The 20,111-nt window shown below is 35.3% G+C and overlaps 1 protein-coding gene across 2 annotated transcripts in view; it reads left to right on the forward strand.

Moving 5' to 3' along the window:
* Window positions 1-20,111, forward strand: part of Diaph2 (diaphanous related formin 2) — a 752,478-nt gene that overhangs the window by 195,401 nt on the left and 536,966 nt on the right. The window lies entirely within an intron of this gene.

The raw sequence follows: 20,111 nt of genomic DNA on the forward strand, positions 1-20,111 counted from the left end.
CCGAGGACTGAGATCAACTTGGTAGACTCAGTCCAGGTAGGTCCAGTCCCCTCCTCCCAGGCTGAGCCAAGCGACCCTGCATAGGCCCCAGGTTTCAAACAGCCAACTCATGCAATGAGCACAGGACCTGGTCCCACTGCCTGGATGCCTCCCAAACAGATCAAGCCAATCAACTGTCTCACCCATTCAGAGGGCCTGATCCAGTTGGTGACCCCTCAGCCATTGGTTCATAGTTCATGTGTTTCCATTCGTTTGGCTATTTGTTCCTGTGCTTTATCCAACCTTGGTCTCAACAATTCTCGCTCATATAAACCCTCCTCATTCTCACTAATTGGACTCCCAGAGCTCCACCCGGGGCCTAGCCATGGATCTCTGCATCCAGATCCCTCAGTAGTTGGATGAGGTTTCTAGCATGACAATTAGGGTGTTTGGCCATCCCATCACCAGAGTAAGTCATTATTCCACCCCAAGTTTTACTACATATTCTTACATCACGTTCATTTTTTAATATTAAGTGGAGTAATGAATTTCATATTTATATATTATTTAATTACTCAAATGATAAAATGCTTAACAAGTAATTCAGTTCTATTATTTTCTGTTAAATACAATTGTTGAGAAATTCTTTTATCAGCTATAATTAGCTTGTGATCTCAAAAATCTTCCTCTTACTGTGCATTCCATCATTATGTTTATTCTGTTGTATTTGTTTATTTGTAGCTGCCTATGTTTTATAATAGTTTTATGCTCTTATGTCTGCTTTTCTTATTTAAATTTTACTTTTCTCTGGGGAAGTGACACACTTGTCCTCTTATTTGTTTCATGATGTCTCATACTGTATAATTTATGTACAAAAATGTGTGATTTGATGTGGCTATTGACTCATCAGTAACAACATCTGCTTCTTAAGCAGGGAGAAAGAATTTTCATTAATCTGGTACTATTTTGTGACCATGAATTTTTAGCTATAATCAGAGTAAGAGAATGAAGGTAACTTCTCCTACATATGAATGAAAACTGTTGGTTTGATTGATCCATATTCATAAGCTGCAGACAGCATTGCATGCTTTACACAATAGTCTTTCTATAGTTTCACAGTGACTTAATGAAATACAATGTTTATAATTCTAACACTCTAAAAATCCATGTGCTTCAGCAGTAAAAGGAATCATCTGCCATCACAACTTGCATTAGACTTTGCACATATCATGGTCTCTCTGATTTAGAAGAAGTCTGTTACTTATAGATTTGTATTTATATGCCCTTGCTGGAATTTATAAAAGGAAGCAATGTCTAACGGGAAATGACCTGTGAGTTTGGAGCATTTTCCACCAGTCAACCAATTATAGGATGTACAGATATTTGGCAATATATTTCATGAAGATCCAGCACTAACTGGACTCTGTGGGATATATCATTTAAAAAAGAAAGCATGTAGTTTGGAGGAGAAGGGTTCTGGAAGACGTCTGAGGTGGGAAATGAGAGGTGGATGTGATCAAAAGACATTGTATACATGTCTGAAATTCTAAAAGAAGAATTAAAATACTTTTAAAAATAACATTCTAGAATTGTGATTGAATAGAATGATTTTCATAGTTTTTATGGAAATGGCCTTGTAGCTTGAGGGATATGTTAGCATGCTTGGAAACTTTTCTTCTGTTTTGCTTAGTATCTGAATTTCTGCCAAACCCAAGGCAAAATGATTATACTCACTTCCTGTGACTATAGCTTCCTCAGTAAGTGTTTTCACACATGTGAAAAAGGAAAAAAAATGATTTTGAGTTTACAGATGTGCAGTTGTTTGTGTTATCTCTGGAGTATTTTTTCTTGATAGTTCTGTCATTTCGATTTAAACATATTTTCTAGCATATTAACAAATATGCATTTAACATAATCATTGTAATGAAAATAGCTGAATTTTGACAGTAGTACAAATTAGCAATAGAAGTATTTTCTCAATTATGAGTGTTAATAACTATTTAAATAGCCTGTATTAAACTTATTAAAAGCTTGGCAATGCAGCCAACACTACTTAGAGAATTAATATAAAGGTAAGTACAGATCAATACTCTTAGAATGCTTTATTGAGAGCTACCTATGAAAAATGAAATAATAAAGGCAATGTGTTATGATGTAGAAATGGGAACAGGACTTAAAAATGTAAGCATAGCTCAGAAGGCAGCATTATTAGTACTATTTCCAAAGCAGGATTTTAATATTTATGTTTGGAATTTGTTTGTGTTAAGTTTCTAGTACTTAAGTTATTTGAGAATGTTAGTAGTATTTTTCCACACAGAATAGACAATGCCACAGTCATTGCAGTTATGTCAACTTCTATTAAAATTGTGGTCAGCTTTATCAATTAGTATCAAACACATACAAGTTCATTTGACAAAATGAACTTAAATTTTAAGAAATCTTAACATTTTAACTGTACTATTTGTTTAAAATGCAATTTTTGCTTAGGCACATTCAACATTATTCCTTATAATAGAAGGAAACCAAATCTTTGTGTGTTACATTAATTTTAAAAGGAATTTGGCACACCCAATGCTGATCAAGTCTTTGAAGTATTGTTTTTTTTGGGTATACTGCAATATATATTATGATAAATAGTGACTCTTGTGTTTGCATTTGTTTTTATTTTTATATGACGTGGATATTCCATCAAGGTCACAGATATTTTTCATTTAAGTGATATGTGAATGTACGTAATAAATAATATTAATATATAATATAATATACAATATAGTCATAATATATAATAATCTAAAATAGTTAGAGAATGTGATTCACTTCCCAAAGTCTGGTCCATTGTGACCTAATGATTGGAGTGAAAATTCTTTGTACTGGAGAGTTGTGGGTAGCAAACTATTACCAGACAGAATTTTTATTTGACAAATGATGGTATATTCATTATTTAAAGGGGAGACATTCTTCCAAATTTTGAACTTGAGAATTTTATTTCATGGTTCTTTTAGAATGAGAGATACTGTACAACACAATTGAATAAATTTTCATAAAACACAGAGGATCTCTATGAATGAATGTTCTTTTCCCACATGGAGCCAAGGTCATTATGTTTCTACACATACCTATATTAATAGTACTATTTTGCAGTTTTCATGCATTCTAACATGCTCCTAAGGTGTATTTTATTTCAGAAATGCTTTGGAGACTCTCCCCCGGGCATATCTATCATACAGCTTGACTTTTGATAGGAGTTGTATACCTGACAATTCACAATTAAGATGCCAGCTAACATTTACGGGCCAAGTATTCTGTGTGGTTTGTTGAAAGGAGATCTCTGTGCACTAGAAACAGTATTTTCTCTGTGACTCCAGCTGTTTGGTGTTAGATAATGGACAGTTAATTGTAGCTAGAGTTTTCCTGCCTGGCCCACAGTCAGGACAAATCTCTATCACCTGCCAGTCCCACAGCCTCAGACCCGACCAAGTAAACACAGAGACTTATATTGGTTACAAACTGTATGGCCATGGCAGGCTTCTTGCTAACTGTTCTTACAGCTTAAATTAATCCATTTCCATTAATCTATACCTTGCCACATGGCTCGTGGCTTACCGGCATCTTCACAAGCTGTTTCTCATCGTGGCGGCTGGCAGTGTCTCTCTGACTCAGCCTTCCACTTCCCAGCTTTATTCTCCTCCTTGCCCCGCCTATACTTCCTGCCTAGCCAACGGCCAATCAGTATTTTATTGATTAATCAGCAACACATTTGCCATACATCCCACAGCACTTAATTTTGGGGAGATTTCCCACCTATCCGCAGTGCTATAGGTGCATAGCCCTTCACAACAGACAGTTTCAACCTGAAAACCTGTGTTGAGATGGAATCGATACAGGCAGAATGTAGAAAAGAGCATAATGTCACAGTGTTCTTTTACATGTAAAAGAACTTCAGGTAAGGTAGTTTAGTAGCCTACATCATGGATTTGGTTTTAAAGCCTTCTTTCATTCCAAATGACTGTATATCTGGATGTTAGATCTCTTTTATAAAATCGAGTATTGCTGATAATATTCAGATTGCCTCAAATTCTCCCTATTTTCAGTAATATATCCCTTGGTTTTAAGTAGAAATGTGTGTTTCTGACTGTGGTGTGTGTGTGTGTGTGTGTGTGTGTGTGTGTGTGTGTGTGTGTGTGTGTTTTGTGTGTGGTATATGTTTTAATATTGTACCTTTTTTGATGTCAGCTTCCTAATGAGTTTCTTTGAGACCCATTCTTAAATCTGTTTATCTGTTTTTTCAATATTCATTTATCTAAAGGTACTAAAGACTAAAGTGCTGTAAACAGATTTTCAAAAATATTATGTTATCATAAATTTCCCCATGTGAATTAATATTTGTCAAAGAATAAAGAACACCCTGAAATAGATCCAAATCTAAATCTGTATTAAACATTAATGAATTTTTCTTTCATATAGAAAATGGTTAAGACGTTTGTAGTGTGTTAGAGCCCAGCATTATGAACATTGATTAAAATGGCATAATGCTTTTATTGTGAGTGGGCATCAATCTTGGGATAGTCTTTGATCTTAAGACACACTTTAAGTTTAAAAATATTCCTTTAGTTTACTTATTCATCATTACTTTCTTCTGGGAACAGAATATAGGATGTGTTATGGTCAATCATCGGTGGGCCTTTATTAATTTAGTTATCCGCAATTAGTTTTTCTAACTTATGACAGATACTATTTGTACATATTTATAGGATAGGTTTTGACATTTTAACACATGTATGCAATGTGTAATGATCAGATCAGAGTAATTGAAATGTAAATCACTCCAAATCACACTTAACAATTTTTTTAGTGCTATGGACATTAAAAATTATCTCCATTAGCCATTATGAAATACACAATTAATCGCCACTAATTGTTCTCTTACTTTGCTATTGAACATTAGAAATCATTCATCACATTATATTCTAGTTGAACTTATTTTTGCATTATTTACAAGTAATAATAATTCACGTGCTGATTCCAATATTCACTTTTATGAGTTCTTTTTCCTTTCAATGAACTGGGGTGTTAAAATACACTGTTGTAGAAGAGTTGATTTTAGGAGCAAGAACCTATTCCATATAGATTAACATTTCAAATATGGACTGGACATTTCTTAGCCATCGACATGAAGAATGCTAGATAAATATGAATTACCAAACAGTTCTCTGGAGATTGAAGAACCATGTTAGTTGCGTATTGTGATGGTATATATAAGCATGTTGCTGGGATTTTCAGTTTGTGAGCTCACAGCAGACTTGAAATAACATGAAATTTGTTATTTTTAAAACAATTATTCAGTTGTTATTTTCAAAACAATTGAATGAATGAATATCTTTTATTGTGAAGAATTCAGTATGGATCTCAGCCTTGTATATATGATCTGGAGTCATCTTTTACAGTGTATTTCATCTTATTTACTCTTCATTTTTGATCACTCACGGAACTTTTTTTTTTTTTTTTTCCGAGACAAGGTTTCTCTGTGTAGCTTAGCACCTCTCCTGGAACTCACTTGGTAGCCCAGGCTGGCCTCGAACTCACCTGGCTCTGTCTCCCAAGTGCTGGGATTAAAGGCGTGCGCCACCACCGCCTGGCCACTCACGGAACTTTTATTCATTACTGAACTTTAGTTCAGATCTTAGTCCTTTTAGTCCAAAAAGACATTGAAAGAGGAAGAGGTTGGTCTTGGAAAAAAAAAAAAAAGAGGTCATTGAATTTAGTGAAAATTCAGTATAAATAATGTGAATAAGGTAAAATACAAAGACAATGAAGTAAGGAAGTTATCAGAAAGTGATGGAATATGACAGTCTGCAATAGCCTGGCTGAGTAGAGACCTCTGTAAGGTCAAATAAGCACTGTTATTCCCAAATTAAAAGCAAGTATTACATTTTCCCCAGATAATTTTCAATACTTTTTCTATCAGGCTAAGTATCAATATTCATTACACATTTTGAAATTAATTTTAATTGTCTGTATTTAATTAAGTCTGTCTTTTGATAATCTGTTTTTTTGTAGTAAGAACTTTCTACTTAGAAGAAATATTATATTAATTAATTAAATAGAAACGAAAATAGTTTTTTTGGGTGTTCTGTTTTTTTATGAGGATGGTGGATGGGATAAACAGGTCCTGTTATGAGCCTCTTACTGTATGTTTCAGAAACTGTGAGTAGAATACTACAGGATATTTTTACTATTTTTATTGTCTAAAGTTTCGCTTTCTGTCATGATGGAACACAAAATGAATAATCAAAAGGAAGATATATTACCAATTTTGTTTTTTCATCTAAATATGGTCATTGGTGCATTTAAGAAATAATTTATATTATGAAATGAAAAAAAAACAGAAAAAAATGCTATCAACTAGTTGTTCGGGGATTAGTATTAGGGATTAAACATTATCCACTAACCTGTATTGCCAGAGTTCATTCTGTAACACAGGCTTGCATTAAACTTGTAATCCTTAGGCTTCAACCTTGAGAGTAACATGGAATTTAGGTCTATTGCAGCAGATCTGGCTTAATTGATGATTTTTATGTTAGTTGTTGATAATGAACTTGAATAGGAGGAAGGAAGCAATTGGAAAGTGCTAGATTCTGATTATTGTTTGCTATTTATCATTGTGGCTGAAGAAAAGCTAGTAAACTTTTTTACTTTCAACATTTAGTAAACGGAGTAACTTACTTGATTTTATGACCACTAAAGCTACACTTTTCATAGTGTCTTCTTTTGTACCAGTTTATTTGTAAATGAGGACAAATTTATTCCCAGTCAGCCTTCTTTCTTCCCTCCCTCCCTCCCTCCCTGTCTCCCTCCCTCCCTTCCTCATTCCATTCCTTCTTCCCTTCCATCTTTCTTTCTCTCCTTACATATACAACATACTTTATTTTGACTCTTTTTTTTTGTTTGTTTGGTTTTTCGAGACAGGGTTTCTCTGTGTAGCTTTGCGCCTTTCCTGGAACTCGCTCTGTAGACCAGGCTGGCCTCGAACTCACAAAGATCCGCCTGGCTCTGCCTCCCGAGTGCTGGGATTAAAGGCGTGCGCCACCACCGCCCGGCTTATTTTGTCTCTTAACTGTCCAAAATGAGAAGAAAAGTAGCTATTACACTTACTATAGTGTTATGAACCTATAATCCCAATACTCAGAGAGCCTAAGCAGGGTATAGTGAGTTGGAGACTTGCTCTGGCTACATTTATGAGTTCTAGGCCAGCCTGACACCTTGTTTCATAAAACTGAGAATAGACATGTAGCTCAGTGTTAAACTACTTATAAATCCTGTGCAAGGTTCTGGGTTTAATCTGCCCAGTACAGACAAGCAAATGTCATTAGCATTTTGACAAAGGCTAATTAAATTGGAGTATTTATAGCATTACAATTCCTTTAAAAGATGTTTATTGTAAGTAAATTGGTTGCAACTCTGTGGGTTTGGTTCCGGGTTTCGGGACCAAAAATGCAAGTAAATTGGTTGCAACAACTCTGGAGAAAGGTTGGGAGTCAGGTAACACCTTGAGCTGCTTAGGACAGCTCTGATGGCTGGAACTACAAGGAGACTGTTCAGCCCTGGAGGGCAAGGTATCCTGGATACCTTGAGCTGCTCAGAACAGCAGCTCTGCCCAGAAGGTGTCCTGGACATCTGGAGCTCTGAAGGCTGGAAATGCAAAGCAGCAGCCTAACCCTGTAAAGGAAATTTTTCTGACTTCTCTTAAAGGGGCTTTCTAATGGCGCTCTGCTTCTCCCACCTAAGATATTGCTTCATTCTGCAACAGGGTAAACTCCTGCAGAAATTTATCAATCTCCTCTGGCTCCATAGAAAAGTGTTACTTTTCAGCTCTCTCTTGTTTTGTTCACTGAGGAATGTCTCAGCAAAGATCTTCTGTTCAGCTCCTTGCTCTGCTCTTTCAGCTCTCTCTTGTTTTGTCCACTGGGGGATGTCTCAGCAAGGATCTTCTCTATGACAGTGAATGAAGATCTTCACACCCAAAACTCTTTTGAGAAAGAGATTTATTTAGGAAGGAGGAGTCCAGGAGAGTAGCTGCCTCTACCAGGGTAGAGAGAACAGCCTTTTTTTCTAACTGACCCAGCAGGGCGGTTTACACAGGAAGTCTAGGGGATGGAGTCAACCAGGGGTTGACTTGGGGCCCAGGATTCTACTATCCTGCGCTGTGATTGCTTGGTTTCACAAGTCAGTTGGCCAGGGGCAGAGATGGCTCTGATCTGACTGAGCCAAACTGTGTTTCTTTCTGCCTTGATTTGAGCCATCTTTCTCTAGTTTTGGCCTCCAGAGTCAGGGTGGATTTCTTAGCCAGCCCCTTTTCCCTACATTTATGTCTTGAGAGACTTATTACATAAAAATGTGTATCTTCCATAAGTTACTATACTTTTCAATTTTTCATAAAATATAAAACAGTCCAGGTTGAATATACTAAAGGGTAAGATCTCTTTCATATGTACTTCATATTATATTCAATCCTGTAAAAATTCTTGACATCATATGCTGGCTGTTTTTGTTAGCATATATTCATTGTACATTGATGGCTTATTTCATTGTGACAGAAAAAAAAGAGTAGGTTTTGTCTAATAACTGGCGATACACATTTTAGGTTCCTGTTTGGCTTAATGTGTTTTTCTTAAAGATTTTGAATATTTGCTGTTTAAGATTGTTTTGAAAAGTTTCATTTACATCACATGTATTACAAAATTTATATTTGTCAAAGGTTACAAAATTTCTCAGGATATCAAATATATATAGTGGTGACTACAATAAATATTAGTATATTGTACTCTTGAAAATTGCCAAGGAAGTACATTTTTACTGTTTTTACCATGGGGCAAAGATGATGAGGATATGAGAAATGTATATGTTGTTACTCCACAGCTATATGAATAAGTCATGTGTGTACTATAAATATATACAGTTTTCATCACTTAAAATACAATGAATAAAAATATGTTTAACATATAGGTGCAGGAAAAAATTATATAATCTCCACAGTTTCTTTCTCAGTTTTATATAGATATATTTAAAATAAAATATAAAGATTAACACAGAAAAGACAAAACTTCTTATCTTTGAAATTCATGTTATTAGTAAGCAACATTTATAGTTGCAAAATTCGATCCAAAAAGAGATTCCAAAGAAATGGTTCTTTTCAGACATGTGTGTAGATATCCTTTGCTAAAAATATCCGTGAACATTAATTTTTTTTGATCTTTGTCTACATAGCAATCACCATGTATAATGAGATATTAATTACATGTTTTTTACATTGTACTTGGTAGGTGAGAAGAAAGGTTGCATTTCTGTTTTGTACTCATAAAAGAACAATTGTCCTTCAGCTTTCCTTCCCCTTCTTATACTGCAGGAAAATTCATTTACCACTTGTTTACTTCCTGGAAGAATCAGATAGCATAATATACAAATTGGGTTAGGAAAAGGGGGTATGAGCCTGTGTTTTGTGCTAATGCCATTGTTTCTCCTGATTTCATTCAAGGACTTACCTATAACAGATACTCTCGGTCAACTCTTTTTCATTTTCAGGATTTGCAGATTAGGAATGTGATTTCTTGGAACAAATTTAATGGAATCAACAGAAATTGGATGTCCTGTGGAGTACATGATAGAATTTTAGCTATATTACTTAGCTTCAGAAAAAAAAAACCCAATACTTTTTTTTTTGGAAGTTAACATTTTACTGTAAATTTGAATGGTTATATCAATAAGCCCTCAGATTTAGTAACATAATTATAGTCACAATTGCAAACATTTCGAGATGTAAAATATGACTGGCTTTGGTATGAATATGTGAAAGGTTCTTTACTCTTGCTTTTTCCCTATTTACTATAAATTGAGAAGTCTATTTTCATTTTCATTTTCATTCACACTTTAAGTAATTTACCCCATTATTGCTACAGGATACAACTTTGTATTATACTTTTATAACTTTTAAAGGCTAATGCAGAGGAAATTTTTTTCCCTGCCTAGCCTGTTGATATTTAAAATAGATACAGTTAAAGCTATTTCCTAGACTATCTCCAAAGTAATTTAGGCAGACTAAGAAATTGATTTTAATAAATAGGAAACTGTTCTTTGAGAGAAAATTTGTAGCTAAATTTGTTCTGTAAGGAGACTTTTGTGTGTATCTTGAGATATTGCAGTATTATATTATAGTATGGAAGAGAAATTTGTTTTTATATAATATGATCAACCTGAAAAGGTGAACATTTTCTCCTCTTGAAAGTGTGTGAATCACATTGGACATAGCAGGATCTTGCCGGTGAGACTGATGGAGAGAATAAATGCAGGCAGAGAGAACGATTGGATGTCTTCTTTGGGAATTTCTAAGGAAATTGTAATCTATCACAGCATTCAAGTCAAAACCTCTGAGAGGCAAAGCTGGAAAATTGACACATTCAACCTTTTTATGAATCAGGCGAAATAAGCGGTCAGCAAGTGTCATGCTTCAAAGCTTATGCACAAATGCCTGGAAATGGCAGCATTGCATCAAAGAGGTATATTATAATTGGTCAGAGATAGTTCACGCATTAATCTATGAAAGTGAATCATTTCAAGGACTTCAAATGCCTAGTTCTATTGTATTTACTTTCATGTAGACAAAATAAATGCATATAAATGTTTTTATTTTATTTAAACACAGTTAAAGCCATGTGCATTTTGCTGTTGTATTCTTTTTTATTTTAACGTTTTCTTTTTGATGAATGCACATATTGATACCCGAACAAAACATCCTTTAAAGTGGGTGAAACAATGAATTTTACCTTCACTACTGTTTGGAGATACTTATCTATGAAGTAAACATACAATATTGTTTTGTTAGGTTATACAGTAGTCTTATTTATTTACATGGATCACATTTTCTTTATCCAAGAACATATAACCTAGATTTAGTTATAATTGCATTGATGAATATTACATCAGGAACATTGGTATTAAAATGTGATGGTTTTGTCTAAAAATTAGACAACATTTACAATTACAATATTGTTCTAGGTTTCTTAAACTGCTTGAATTAATTGTTTCATGTGTTAGAATTTTTACCCATTTTCTGATTCCCCAAGAAACTTTGAAGTACCAATCATTTTATTTGCTGTTCCAGTGATTTGGGTTGTAGTATGAGATTCCACATGGGATTAGAGCACCGTTAGAAATCAAATTCTTTGTACAGAACAATAACCCTCTCTACTAGCCTTTAGCACTGCACAAATAGTGGTAAACGGATGACATGACTGATATTGCACTCTTTCACATGAGACCAATTGCTTTTACATCTTATGGGACTTAGTGTAGAACTTCTAATTTTAGCTTTAACTCCATTGAAAGGTTACTATAAATCTAGAGAATCTAATCAAATTGAACATGTGCTCACTGTGTTCTTTTATATTTGTGCATGTGTATAATAAACTCCTCTCCACCAAATATTAAGATTATATTTGCCATAAATGCAATGAGTTAATTCTGAGCACAAATATCTAGTTCTGAATAAAATATTGAAGTTTTATGAAGCTGACAGATTGTTCTTTATGTAGATCTGGAAAAGAACAAAATTTTATTCCCTCCTCTAGTAGAATAACTAGATTTATAGAGTTTTTCTCATTTTGATATGCCCTGGAGAACTAGATATGGGAGAATCTTGCTTCCTCTTAGATTTAGTGTTAAATGAATTATTTTATTCTTACATTCAATGTAAAGTTTTCTTTTCTTTGATCATTGATCATGTTGATCAATATAAGTGAGCACTTCCAAAATAGTGACATCAGAAGTTCAGGAAGCTTAGTATTATTTCCTGTTTTTAAGCTTTAATATATTTTATTTTTAAATTAATATTTCATTAGTTTTTGAGAATTTATACATTGTGTTTTGTTTATATTCACTCCAACTACTTCCATATCTACTTTCCTTTCCATACACACCCAACTACATGTCTTCATTTTTATTTAAATCATTGAGTCTAATTTATATGGCCTATATATTCTTAGATGTGTGCCCTTCCATTGGGAGCACAATCCACATACCGGGAACTACATCAATAAAGCAAACAAACCAAATAACTATCCTTTTCCAATCATGTATCAATTATCAATAGCCCCTGACCTAGGGGTAGAACTTTATGCTCCTATTCCCTACTCCATGCTGGGAATTTGTCTACATTGAACTTGAACAGGTCCTGTGCATGCTATCATAGGTGCTGTGAGTTCATATGTGTAGCTGTTTTACTGTGTATGGAAAACACCCTTTCATTGCAATCATTGACTGCTTCTGGCTCTTCCAGTCTTTCCAACTCTAGTTTTTTTTTTTTTTTTTTTTTTTGGTTTTTCGAGGCAGGGTTTCTCTGTGTAGCTTTGCGCCTTTCCTGGGACTCACTTGGTAGCCCAGGCTGGCCTCGAACTCACAGAGATCTGCCTGGCTCTGCCTCCCAAGTGCTAGGATTAAAGGCGTGCGCCACCACCGCCCGGCTAATTTTTGCAACTATGATCTTTGAGCCTTAGGAGGAAAGAGTGTGATGTAGATGTCTTATTTAGGGCTGCACATGTCACAATCTCTTGTTCTCTGCCCCTTGATGAGTTGCAATTTTACATGTTAATAATTTACTGTGAAAAGAAACTATGATGAGATTTGAGAGATGTATTTATCTATGGGTATAACAGTATCATTGGAAGTTGGTTTAATAGTAAGTCCATTAAGCAGAGTAATAGAAGTAGGTTCTCCTCTAGGGCCTATGACCTGTCTAGTCACAGGTTCTTGATCCCAGTTATGTTGCCACTTATGGTATGCATATTGTGGAGTGGGCCTCAAATCTAATCAGAAAGTGGTTATTTTTTCCCCATGACATTTATGGTGCCTTTGTACTAGTGATCATACCTTGCCAGCCCAATATTTATGATAGCTCACAGTGTTCGTAGCCAAACAAGATTCATGATTGTTTTTCTCCGTCTGTAGTGTGTATAGCACTTTCCAGGATTATGAAAGCTAGCTAGTAGCAATGAAGCTTCTAGATCAATAACTGTTTGGTTTTTTATTCTATGACTCATGAATGTTGTTTTCAGCAGTACACACCATCAAGTTCTGTAGGATAACCAAGAGCAATGGCAATAACGTACATTCAAGATTGTGCATGAACTATAAGCCCCACCCAAGTCACAAACACACACACCAGTATAATTTCTATGGCTTTATAGTGAACTGGTAGCACTAGGCATTTTCAGAATGAAATATACTAAAAGCTTTGAATAATAGCATAACTAATATTGTAATGTGAGCTCCAAATATTTAGTTTTGACATCTTAGTTTTGAAATAATCAACAGGTAAAATTTAGTGTGTGTGGGGGTAGTCCTCTACATATTTTGTAAGATTACTTTTCATTAAATGTTGAAAATTTGCATTAATATTTTTGAAATCCTTTATGTCTAAAACTAATACTAGAGTCAAAGTACATTCAAAGTTTTGCTTTGTAATATGTTAGAAAACAAATATTAACTAGATCTTGCTTTCTTATATATATTTTCCATTTCATCGTTAGAAGTTGTGTGCAGGTACTGTTCTCAATCCTGCATTAAATGAATATGGAAAATCATTTTCAACCTATGTTGGTGGTTTTGATTTGTAATCCCAGTTACTTAAGAGTCTTAAGCAAGAGGAATGCAGATATGTTGAATACAAATACACACATATATGTGAAACTCAAACATATATATGTATACATATATCCATAAAGAATATAATATATAGAATTATAATCTACATCTATTGTATTATAAAATGTAGGCATTTAAACTCTGTGTCCTCAATTATCACTATGTGTGTGTACTCAGAGTACAGCCCATTGATAGATGGTGGAATGTTTTCTTTTTTTTTTTTTAAATTTTTATTTTGCAATACAATTAAGTTCTACATATCAGCCACAGATTCCCTTGTTCTCCCCCCACCCGCCCCCCTCACCTTCCCCCCAGCCCGCCCCCCATTCCAATCTCCTCCAGGGCAAAGCCTTCCCCACAGACTGAGATCAACCTGGTGGACTCAGTCCAGGTAGGTCCAGTCCCCTCCTCCCAGGCCAAGCCAAGGGACCCTGCATAGGCCCCAGGTTTCAAACAGCCGACTCATGCAATGAGCACAGGACCCAGGCCCACTGCCTGGATGCCTCCCAAACAGATCAGGCCAATCAACTGTCTCACCCACTCAGAGGGCCTGATCCAGTTGGTGACCCCTCAGCCATTGGTTCATATTTCATGTGTTTCCGTTTGTTTGGCTATTTGTCTCTGTGCTTTATCCGACCTTGATCTCAACAATTCTCTCTCATATAAACCCTCCTCATTCTCGCTAATTGGACTCCCAGAGATCCACCTGGGGCCTAGTCATGGATCTCTGCATCCAGATCCCTCAGTAGTTGGATGAGGTTTCTAGCATGACAATTAGGGTGTTTGGCCATCCCATCACCAGAGTAGGTCAGTTCGGACTGTCTCTCGACCATTGCCAGCAGTCTGTTGTGGGAGTATCTTTGTGGATTTCTGTGGGCCTCTCTAGCACTTTGTTTCTTCCTATTCTCATGTGGTCTTCATTTACCATGGTCTCCTATTCCTTGTTCTCCCTCTCTGTTGTTGATCCAGCTGGGATCTCCCACTCACCCAAGCTCTCTTTCCCTCGACCCTCGCCCTTCACTACCCCCACTCATGTCCAGGCTGTTCATGTAGATCTCATTCCATTTCTCTGTCATTGGGCGATCCCTGTGTCTTTCTTGGGGTCCTGTTTTCCAGGTAGCCTGCCTGGTGATGTGAGTAGTAGTCCAGTCATCCTTGTTCCACATCTAGTATCCTGTTATGAGTGAGTACATACCATGTTTGTCTTTCTGAGTCTGGGATACCTCACTCAGGATGATTTTTTCTAGATCCATCCATTTGTCTGCAAACCTCATGATGTCATTGTTTTTCTCTGCTGAGTAGTATTCCATTGTGTATATGTACCACATTTTGTTTATCCATTCTTCAGTTGAAGGGCATCTAGGTTGTTTCCATGTTCTGGCTATTACAAACAATGCTGATATGAACATAGCTGAACAAGTGCTCTTGTGGTGTGGTTGAGCATTCCTTGGGTATATGCCCAAGAGTGGTATAGCTGGATCTTGGGGGAGATGGATTCCCAGTTTTCTAAGAAAACGCCATATTGATTTCCAAAGTGGTTGTACAAGCTTGCATTCCCACCAGCAGTGGAGGAGAGTTCCCCTAGCTCCACATCCTCTCCAGCATAAGGTGTCTTCAGTGTTTTTGATCTTAGCCATTCTGACAGGCATAAGGTGGTATCTCAGAGTTGTTTTGATTTGCATTTCCCTGATGATTAGGGATGTTGAGCAATTCCTTAAATGTCTTTCAGCCATTTGAGTTTCCTCTGTTGAGAATTCTCTGTTTAGTTCTGTAGCCCATTTCTTAATTGGACTGTTGGGCATTTTGATGTCTAATTTCTTGAGTTCCTCTGTGTCCTCAATTATCACTATGTGTGTGTACTCAGAGTACAGCCCATTGATAGATGGTGGAATGTTTTCTTAATTGTCAAATAAACTTTGGAAATGGTCTTTAAATTTTAACTTCTTTAGCAGCATACCAGAATTTTCACTGTGTAATACCTACTGCCACTTTTTAGACATATGGTTAGAATAATGTCTCAGGGCTACCAGCACCTGGGAGGCATCAGCAGGAGCATCTTTGTGAGTTTAAGACCAGCTTGACCTATACACTTAATTCCAGGACAGCCAAGAAAACACAGAGAGACTCTGTCTCAAAAAACAAAAGCAATCCCCCAAACAATAACAAACAAACAAAAACAATGAAAATATAAACATATTTCCTGGCTTCTTTTTCATCTCTAATTCCACCTTCTTGATTACTTGTAGATTAAACGTCCTGCATGGGTTTCTCTCGTCTTTCTTATTTTATTGGGTTCTATTGTGTCCTTTGAGAAGTTTCCACAAGAAGCAGCTTGAATGTGTCTCATGTAGCTTGTCAAGATACCTCTTAATTTGAACGTCTCCTTGGTAAAAACAAAACAAAATTTAAAAAATTCTTCAATCCCTTTAACATACATTTTCTTCTCCTCCATTCTTGCTGATAAACTTCCTTACCTAAATTTTGAGTAAAAATTTCAGTTAGACTCTGGATCTCTTTCTTTAGCAGTACTTCATTGATTTCTTATGACACTCAGGATATTAAAAATCAATAATAATATGAATTATAAAATGCTCTACATAAACTTATGAACTAGACTATGTATAATGAAGGCATTTATACTATGCTTATAGATGTACTCAATGTAGTTTTGTAGCAATCTAGATGTTATAGAAAAATTTGTACTGGTCCTGTTGAGTGTGGTATCTGGCAAGTTATGCTACTCTCATGTAAACTGTGACTCAGGAGAAAGGAAGGAAAAATATCTGTTTCTATATGGTTATGGAAGTTACAAAAGAATATTCTTAATTTTTTTCTTTTTTTCAGTGTTATTCTCTATTTTTATGTTACTCACAAATTTATCATTCACAGTGAATTGGAACTTCTTATATTCTGGTTGAGATAGGATGGGGACATTTATGTCTTAAAGTGTAATAATACCTGAGTCAGATTTTAAATACAGTCATCAACTGTATTCTTGTGGTTCTACATTGCCCAATTAATATTCTTTAAGAGCTGCAATTTATAAACTTGTTAGCTTTATGTGCTTCAGCTGGATTGCTATCCTGGTTCTGTGTCCTCTGTTAGTGAGAGTGTTTGTGCTTGGGAGGATGTATATAGCAGTTTAGAGTTCTGAGCCTGTGTCTTGCTTCCAAAATGGTTCCTTTACTTCTTAACAAACCTTTTCTATGCCAGTGGTTGTAAAATTGACCAAGCACTAAAACCACTTTTAATCACATTAAAACATACTTTGCTGCCATCTCTCTTCCCCTAGGAACTGATCCCATAGTTCTTGGGCAGCACCCCACAATTTGAATTATTAACACTTTCACAATGATGTTGCTGTTAGTTTGAGTTACATAATTACAACAACACTTACTTTCTGGTGTTATGGTTTAACAAACAAACAAAAAATGCCCAGCTGTGTAAACAAGCCAACATTTTGTTTTAATTTAAACTGTTTCATCCTGTCTTTTTTGTCTTTGTTTTTGTTGCATATACATACCTACCTATTGCAATTAATGCACAGAGATACTTTAGCTAAAGGTTACATCGTGCTTAATCCTTGGAAGAAAGAAATTGTATTGGTAAGAAACAAAAGGGCAGGGACATACTGAGTTCCTGAGAATCATCAGTGTACATCATGATTAGTTCACCCTCAGCAGCAAACTCTTCTCCTGGTCCATTTCTACTTTAAGAACTCCGAAAGACTCTGACTAGGCTTCCTCTTCCCATTGGCCAGATACATCCACAGTTGAGATTTTGTACTCCATAACTTTTAAGAATTAAACTTGTCCTCTTACCCTTATGTTTCATGATTGTATCTTTTGAGTAAAATTAATTTTCACTGAGTGAATACAAAATGCTCTTAACCATGCATTTTGAAGTAGTCTGAGTTGTGTGGGTGACTGATTTCAAATGAACAAATATAAATCATTCTCTTCTGTCAAATAATTTCCTATAGGAAGAAAGAAACAATCCTAATAATTTTAATAGTATTGGGTGTAAAGGAAATATGAGTAATATTTAGAATTTCAAAAACTGTTTTGAAGTGTTAAATTTGATGAAATTACTGATTTTATTTTCTTCTCAAATGTCAAGGCAGGTACTGAAGGCTGTATATATAGATTTGTTTGGACTATGTTCCAAGTTATGTTCTAAGTTATTGTTCTATGATGATATTTGCAGGTTTCTCTCTGATAGATTAAATACAGCATGTTTTACTTAGAAATGATGTCTTTTTATCTTTCTGTCACTACCCCACTGATTATTCAGTCTTTAGAGAAAATAGCTCATTGCAGTGGATCATTACATGCCTCAATGGAATAGTAGCTCATTGTAACTAATCATTACAATGCCATATTGATTTCTTCTTTTCATTATGAAAATTGAAGCCACATTAGTTTAAAATGAGCTTTCATATATATTGTGGATGTGATTGGTTCTGGATCTCAGCTATTTTAAATTATACCTTCTTCAATAATCTGATGACTGTCACTGATCATGTGATAGAAATATAGATTCTTACCATGCTGATATGTTCATTTTAGATATGAAATGGACAGTGTCTTAAGTTACTTTTTATTGCTATGATAAGATACCATGATGATGACAACTTATGGAAAAAAAAGAGTTACTGGGGGGCTTACAGTTTCAGAGAATTAGAATCCATGCCCATCATGGCAGGGATCATGGTGGCAGTCTAGCAGGCATGGTGCTGGAGCAGTAGCTGAGAGCTTACATCTTGATCCAGAACATGAAGCATAGAGGGGTAACTGAGAATGTTACGAGCTTTCAAACCCCATAGCCTGCCCCACTGTGACAGCCCTTATCCAATAAGCCATACCTCCTCATTCTTCTCAAACAGTTGCACCAATTAAGGATCAAGGTATTCAAATATATGAGCCTATGGGGGCCATTCTCATTAACAACCAGAGAAAATTTAAAGACTATGAAATGTAAATATACACATGATCTCAATATGTGTAGTATCTCAGCAGTACATTGCTTGCCTAGCATGAATGAAGCCTAGTATTTTCTTCCCATTGTTGTAACATTTCTGTATGTATGTAGGTAGTAAAGATTCTAATGACTATTTTATAAGCTTATGTATTTATTTAGTTTTGTGAAATCCTTGGGCAATATGAGATTGCCTATTCTTTGTGGTTACATAAGGTACTAAATTTAAATTAGTAAATATTTATTGTTTACAAATATGTCATATGTTGTATGTAAGCTACTTTAATGGGGCAATGGATGATAGAGAAATGACTGAGGAAATATCCTATCTTTATGGAATTTATAATCCAAATGAATCAGTAAGGTATATGATAAAAAACATGTCAGACATCAAGAGATAAGATTATGTGTAGAGGTTTTAAAGAAGAACCCATATTTGTTTGAACATCTCCATGGGCTGGAGAGATAGTTAATAATTTACAAATGGTCATTTGAAACTTGGAGTCTTTGAGAGATAATATTGTGGTTTCCTTTATGGAAGAAAGAATAAATAAGCTAACAAAGGAAGTTCAGAGAGAACTCCAGGAATGATCATTTGTCTGATTCTCTTGGCCAATGTTGTATAAATTCTCAGGCTGGAAAGTATAGTGAGGCTTCATGAAAATATCAGGCTAAGGGATTATTTGAGGTAATCTACGTGAAATTTTGACTGAGAAATGTGGTTAAATGTTATTAGTCGGATATTTTAAATGTGAAATGAACAAAAAAAAAATGAAACTACACAGAACCCCATGGAGTTAAGCCATGTTAAGATAATGGTAACTAGTAGTAAATTATGGTTTAGTGTAAACATTGAAAAGGGCAGAGGGGCATTTAGAGGAAGCACTGTAGAACAAAAAGAAGAAAAGAAGGAAGAAGAAGAGGAGGAGGAGGGGAAGGAAGAGGAGAAGAGGAAGAAGAAGGAGGAGGAGAAGAAAAGGAGAAGGAAGAAGAGAGGTTCTAGAATATTCAAAACACAGCATTTAACATCTATATAATCAGTTTTCTGATAATCCTTCTACTTATGTAATCCTGTTTATCTTCAGTGTTCTGCTTAGGTAGCATCTTATCAAAGTTGTTTCCCTGGTTACATATTAAATAAAAGCATCCTGGCATTTCAGTTGTTTAGCAAAGGTTATTTTACTTCATTGCAACAAAGCACTGATGTTATATAATTAGTTACTTATTTATTATCTCTCTATTTGTACGTAGTAGACTCCATGAGGATAAGGGCTCAGTTATGTTGCCCATTATATTTGAATTACATACGTATGTGGTACCTTGTAGATGTTCAAAAGTTGTTTATGAAGTGAGCAGAATAAATGAAAAGGTGAAAGACAACGGCAGGTCAAACAATTAAGCCAGTATTTCAAGTTTGAGGGAATCAAAGGGTAATGGTGTTACTAAGAGAATACTGAAGAGTG

The sequence above is a fragment of the Peromyscus eremicus genome, chromosome X, assembly GCF_949786415.1.
Source record: "Peromyscus eremicus chromosome X, PerEre_H2_v1, whole genome shotgun sequence".
Taxonomy (NCBI): Eukaryota; Metazoa; Chordata; class Mammalia; order Rodentia; family Cricetidae; genus Peromyscus; species Peromyscus eremicus.